Consider the following 7,474-nt stretch of genomic DNA (forward strand, 5'->3'; position numbering starts at 1 on the left):
AGCAGCTGCACAGGTAAAGTCCGCCCAGCCGCCCCTCCCACTGGGCCACAAGTCACCATCAAAGCAAATGAACTGACACGGCTGACAGTTCCCATCAGAGCCAGGATATAAAACTCACTGGCGATCACACATTCCAGCTGGCTATGCTCTCCTGTGCAGCAAGAGTTCGCAGCACTGGTTGTGTACCGGCGCCTGTAACACAGCTGAAGTGCCTGGGCACTAACATACCACGAAGTTATCACAAAACAGGCTGCAGCTGGTCTGATGTTTAGTGCTCTGGAATAGGAAGTCAACCCAATTCACTCCCCACTTTCCCCTTGGAGGAAGCTCTGTCAGGTAAGGAACCCAAGGCCAACATGGGCAGCTAACAGTGCCCCGTGCTGTCTCGCTGGGCAAGACTTACCCACTTCTGGATGATGATCCTGAGCAGCGGGTTGGCAGAGGAGAGTGCCTTGTGGTAGTTATCGTTGTTGTGGGCAGCAATGTCCATGTACCCCAACAGCACATCCACGCAAGGGATCTGATGGACTGTCTGGATCAGCTGGTAGAACTCCTGGAAGCCGCCCACACTGGAGCGCTTCATGGCAAAGTGGTGGAACTCGGCGTCAAACTGGGGGCAGAGAAGAGGGGTCAGGGCCAGAGAGCTACAGGCCAGCACAGTAGCCTGGGGGTTCAGACTCAGCTTTGCCCTACAATTTGCTTCATGTCCAGTCCATAGGGGATCAGTGGGGCTCTCACCAACCAAGATAGCGAGGGCTTGGTGCCTGCACACACATGGAGTGAGGTCAGACTACACATGGCCTACTGGGTCCCCGACACCAACTCCTCCCCCAGGAGCCCTGAGCATCACCCCAGCACCCTCACCTCTCCAGAGGCTCCTTCCCACCCCACACTGACTGCTGCAGTGTGATCCATATGGGGTCCAGAGCCCAAGGATCTGCCAGGATCTAATGTGTGGGCTGAGGAGTCAAGCCAGTGAGAAGAGAGGCACCACTGGGAATGCCAGGTGGCACTGCAGGGCAGAGGGATGCTCCCAGGTGCGAGGAGGCCTGAACAGGATCACACACCCAGGTTGCACGGGAAGCACTGCCTCTGCACTCGGCCAGTTCACTATTGCAGGGGGCTATGGAAAGCCCCTTGCCCAGCATTACTTTGCAAGGCAGAGAAAGCAGACCTGGGTCACATATAGCTAGGCTGCCATGCAGGAAGAGACCCAAAAGCCTCCTCTATGTCCCCTCACTCCCCCGTAAACCAAGCTTCACGAGACCCGGTAGCCACCGCTCCACTTCCACCACTGGGTTTGCAGAGGCCTCCCTGACCAACTGTAAGCCTGGCACATGCAAACATCAGGGCAAGGCACTCCGGTGCCAGGAGGCAATTCCACGGTCACGTTTCCACAAGGAGCTGCTGCCTACTAGAGCCTCTGAGCGGCAAGGTTAAAATCCATCCAGGGAGACAACTGTCAGGAGAGCCAAGCCCTCAGGTGTGCCCTCTGTCCCACACTTCCTCCCATGGAACCCCCTACCAGAGGCAACAATAAAGTCCACGTGGCAGCCATGAACACTGGGCAAACCTGCACTGCTGTGGCAGCAGGGATGCTCAGAGCTCTGGCACTCGGCCTGGGCTGGCAGAATAAAGGGTTAATGGGGGGTGGAAGGGAACTTCTCTGCCCAACCGCCTTAGCCAGGCATGGGAGGCTGCATATACAGCCCCGCATCCCTCCTCAGACAACCCAGGTACTTCCTCCAACAAACTCCCTCATTACTGCTCCCCTCAGAAAAAATCAGTCACCCAACAGAGAGACAAAGAGAAGCTGATCAAAACAGCAGATGCACGGCACTGTTCTGCAGCCCCTAGCCAGACTCCAGCAGGCAGAGATGCCAGAGAGGAAGCCAGGTGGATTCCAGGGTGGCCACAGCCAGGAACCTGCTTTTCTGTCTGCCCCATGCCAGAGAGGCAAAGTTTCTGGCCTGAAGAGCTGATCAACTGGCACAAGCCAGGCAGAGATCTGCCTATCCCTCTGCCAGCTCCACTGGTGAGGGCCCTTCCTCCAGAGTCCACTGATGTCCCAGGGACTGAAGGTAGAGCTGTCACAGTCTGCAAGATTGCAGCATGGTTCTGTTGCATAACCTGCCAGCTATTGCGAGGGCTTCGCACCACACAGAGCTACCGAGCTAGCCCCCTGCCTCCTTGGGGGATGGGGACAGACTGAGGGCTAGCCAGCCCCTGAACTGAAGGGCGACTTGAGCCCCCCAGGCTGCAGCCCCGTGCATGGAATAACCCGCTTGACCCCACATCCACCAGAGCAGTGGAGACACGGGCTGAGTTGGCAGTAGCCGAAGCATGCCCATCCTGTCCCGGCTGCAGCCATGGGCCAAGCAGGACCCCCTGCAACAGGGATCTGGTGCCTCCCCCACGGCCAAAGGCTGAACGTGCTGCCCCCTGGGGCTCTGGGGAAGGGCAGAGATGTGTCAGGTGGCACCGCTGGCAGGTTATTACCTTGCTCTTGACCTTGATGATGGGCTATGGGCTCCATGCCGGGGTGTGATGGTGCTTGGCCATGCTGGACCGAGCTGGGCTCGGCCGGGCCCGGCTGCTCCTCCCGCTGCCTGCCCGCCCTGCACTAGCTGTGGCTCATGCAGCCACGGGGGGTTTTCACTGGCCATGATGTCGACCCCAGCAGGTTAGGGGCCACCACGGGATTGGCGGAGGTCAGGCCCGGAGGCGGGCTCAGAACGTCCTCTGCACCAGGATGGAAGATTGCTGAAAACGTCACCTAGGTAATGGGAGTGGGAGTGGGAGTGCTCCAAGGTGTGGTATCAGAATCTGAGGTGGTGGGGGTGTGACGTTACTGACATCACCTGTGACTCTATAGATGATTGTTGCAGCCACTATTGTATATTTGCAGCAAATATGGTACAAAGGTTGTCATGTGAGGTGTCTATGGAAAGGTTATGATTTGCTGATTATGATTATGCTATCTGTATGTGTGTACCATTTTTGTAGTTGAAGTTATGAATATTGGCTATGTACTTGTATCTTAATATGTTTTGATTCTAAGTAGCCTCAGTGAAGCATTTGGTCAGCTTCTTAAGGAGGGACTATTCCTATGGCTGCTGGGAGATGGGTTTCTGAGTCGCATCCAGCACCCTCTTTGGGCCACCAGCTGAAAGCACCAAAGCCATCATCGTTACAGGGGGTGCAGGGGCAGGAGCATGTGCTGGGGGAAGCCATGGCCCAAGGGGTGCAGAGGCAGGAGCATGCCCTGGAGGGGACCATGCCCCAGGGTGGGCAGGGGCAGGGGACAAAAGGGACCATGCTCCAGGATTGCAGGGGTTAGGGCCAGGTCATGGATGGGAGCAGTGTCGGTATATGGTTTATGGATTAGATGAGGGAATCGCAAGTGGAGAATATCAAATTTATCAGGAAATATCGCATGGTACTCCCTGGGTGCTGCCATGATTAACGATAGTGGAATACACAGTTACCCAGCTATGTGGTTTGTTACAGAGGGTCCAAAGAATATAACCCTCTGGTCTCCTGGAGCAAATGAACCCTCTTGGGAAAATGGGGCCCCACATTTAGGGTGTGATGTTACCATATGTAACCACAATGGTACTTCCATGGAAGATAATCCCCGAAGGTGTGATTGTTATGTACATATTACATTAGGCGTAAAATCCCCTTTGGGACGCTGGGTGTACGATGAGTTAACCATTTTACAGAATGTAACCCTACAGGGGATATGGACGCCAAGTTGAAAGAATCCAAATTTAAAGTGGCCACAGCCCGGAGCCGAGAATATTCCCTGACGAGCAAATGTATGGGAGCCATTGTGGGAGCAGGTGCAGCCAGCACTTTTTAAAGTGTCCTTTCACTCTATTACATGGGTGGTACGCCCCAAAGAATGGTGGGTGGACCAAATCCATCCTAATTGTAGTATGTACATAAAAGGATTGAAACAACAATTCAATGGGTGGGTGAGGGGACACATCTGGAATTGTCATCGGAAAAGGGGATTGTGGGCAGCGGGGAACACTATGCTGGGTACATGGAATCTGGGGGACGAGTGGGTAACCAAACAATTAGTAAGCCAAAATATGAAATGTCAACAACAAATTAATGAATTAATGGAACAGCAACTATCAGCAGTTGCCACAGGGTGGAGGACAGCAGTAGAGGTAAACTTGCAGTTAACTCATTGGGAAGGGGACCTGGTGACATGGGTAGGGGATGGCTTCAGAAGACTAACATGGGGAGAAGTGTGCGTAGATATTAAAAATGCTCAGTTAATAATGTTAATGGATATTATGAGAGATGCTTGGTCAGAACAATGGCCTTCAGTATTAAATTGGAAGGCTAGCCCATGTTTATCCACAATTGCAAAAACATACCCATCTACCTGGAAAATAACATCCCCGACCTGTGGGGACAGTTCTTGTGTAATTGTTACTATGATACCATGGGAAGGAAATGCAAATAAGGTGGTTCCCTTGAACCCTATGGGAGTAACTAGGGAAGGGGGAGCGCGTTGGGAGCCACTAGGAAATAGGTGGGGGGTGGAATGGTGTAAATTGGACTGTCATCACATTAAGCAGGTGTATATCCAGAGGAGGAACATGGATGTGCCCCTCTCCTATGACTATGGAGGAGCTGGATCAATAGCCTATTGCAAAGGGGGGAGTATTTAGGGGTAATGTTTATGGGGTACAGTGTATTCTCTTGGGAATGTATGCAATCCTGCAATATAACACTAGGAAGCAAAATCCTTCCAGTGTATGACCAAATTATGAACTTCTATACACTGCCACCTGGACTATGGTGCACCAATGGATCAGTAGATTTAATCGTTGTAAACAATCGAACCATCACCTACTACCCCATACCGTACCAAGTAGTTGAATTGGTTTGGACAATACCAAATTTCACTGTGGATATTCAATGGACACACAATATGGACAAAAATACACAAAGATTACAAGAGCAACTTGCTGCAAGTGCCAACAGTTGGACACACTTACAATACACACTACAGGATGGCGCTGACAAAAGTTTAACCCTATCAAAGGAGGAGAAGCAGTGTTTTTGATGGTGGCCAGGATGTTGGACCATACTGCAGTGGTCAGGACTCTCGGTGTTGCTGTGGATTATCATAGCAGCTGGTGTATTGTTAACTATATGTGTGTTACATTGCATATGGAAACGATCAAGGGGGGCACAACCCCCTAGAGAACAGCCACTAATTATAACCTATAAGTAATGTAGTAAGCCCCCCCGAGTGTACTTGACAACCCAGAACCAACCTTCTCGGGCCCACTATACTGGGAAGTCTGGAATGCTAACTGGAATAGGTGTGGTATGCCTGTACGAGAGAAGGTGCAGGGCATGGTACTACACAAGGGGCTGTGGGACAGATGGAGCTTCAAAACCTTCCACCTTGATGCCTGGCCCCATCAGAAAGTGTGTCGTCATATGTCCTATGCTTTTCCAGGGATACCTGGGCAGGAGGATCCCAAAAGAAAAAAAAAAGAAAAAAAAGGGGTGGAGTGTTAGGATATAGATTTTTAGGCCTGTCTGTAAAGGCCTATGCTCTAAGAATGTAGGTATATGTTCATCATTTAGCTAGTAACAGAAGTATACAAGAAAGAATCTGCGTAAGGGTCTTCTCTCACTGTGACAGTCTGAGGCCCTGTTCTTAGGCCAAGGCCTTTGGCTAAGCAGCAGAGGCAGCCATAAGGTGGGAAGCGACCGGTCACCTCCTCACATTCCAAACTAGTCAATCTGGGGCTGTTAGAAAGGTGATCCGATCTATCACCTCCAGAGAAAGGGAAGAGCCGAGAAGATGTAAAAGGAAATTTAGGTTGATAGTTTTCTATCTGGTAAGAACTCACTTATCAATAGACACAGCTGGGAAACCCTTATGTCTTTATAGATGTCGTTGTGAAATCCTCACTTCTGTATTGTTTTGTCATTATAGTTCCCACTTTCCTATTGTTTATTGGCATGGTCTCTGTCTGGTTCTGTGATTGTTTCTGTCTGCTGTATAATTAATTTTGCTGGGTGTAAACTAATTAAGGTGTTGGGATATAATTGCTTAGCTAATCATGTTACAATATGTTAGGATTGGTTAGTTAAATTTCAGTAGAGTGATTGGTTAAGGTATAGCTAAGAATATTACTATATAAATTAGGGGCAAACAGGAAGTAAGTTGGGATTCAAAAATAAGGAAAAAGGACCTTGAATTTAAGCTTGCTGGAAGTTCACCTCAATAAACATCGAATTGTTTGCACCTTCGGACTTCGGGTATTGTTGCCCTCTGTTCATGCGAGACCAGGGAAGTGGGAGAGTGAAGGAATAAGCTCTCTAACAGCATTTACCAAGCTGGCCCTAAGTTCTGTGCCAGGCTCCAGGGCAGCAGGGCAGGCATTCTGCAGCAGCTTGGGGGCATGGAGATATTGGTGAAGTAGTTGGGAGCATGAACAGTGCAGCCAGTCCAGCCGCTCTGATTAGTTACAATGATGTTCATCTCTGTTTGTTTCACAAGGCCCCACATGGTTAAGTTTCAATATGCCATAGAGTTTTTAATGACAACACAGAAGTGCCTCACATCATAACAGCTGGGGCAGAGATTCTCAAACTTCATTGCACCACAACCCCCTTCTGACAACTAAAATTATTGCATGACCCCAGGATGGGGGAATGTCAAGGTTCCTTCACCACTCTGAACTCTAGGGTACAGATGTGGGGACCTGCATGAAAACCTCCTACGCTTACCTTTACCAGCTCAGGTTAAAACTTCTCCAAGGTACAAACTATTTTACACTTTGCCTTGGGCTTTCGCTGCCAACACCAAACATCTAACACCGGTTACTGGGAAAGAGTTCATTTGGAAACGTCTTTGCCCCCCAAAACCTCCCAAAACTTACCCCCCCTTTTCCTGGGGAAGGTTTGATAAAAATCCTCACCAATTTGCATAGGTGACCACAGACCCAAACCCTTGGATCTTAAGAACAATGAAAAAGCATTCAGTTTCTTAAAAGAAGAATTTTAATAGAAGAAAAAGTAAAAAGAATCACCTCTGTAAAATCAGGATGGTAAATACCTTACAGGGTAATTAGATTCAAAACATAGAGAATCCCTCTAGGCAAAACCTTAAGTTACAAAAAGACACAAAAACAAGAATATCCATTCCATTCAGCACAGCTTATTTTCTCATCCATTTAAAGAAAACAGAATCTAACACATATCTAGCTAGATTACTTACTAAGTTCTAAGACTCCATTCCTATTCTGTCCCCGGCAAAAGCATCACACAGACAGACACAGACCCTTTGTTTTTGTCCCTCCTCCCAGCTTTTGAAAGTATCTTGTCTCCTCATTGGTCATTTTGGTCAGGTGCCAGAGAGGTTATCCTAGCTTCTTAACCCTTTACAGGTGAAAGGGGTTTTCCTCTGGCCAGGAGGGATTTTAAAGGT

This window comes from Caretta caretta, chromosome 22, assembly GCF_965140235.1.
Source record: "Caretta caretta isolate rCarCar2 chromosome 22, rCarCar1.hap1, whole genome shotgun sequence".
NCBI lineage: Eukaryota > Metazoa > Chordata > Testudines > Cheloniidae > Caretta > Caretta caretta.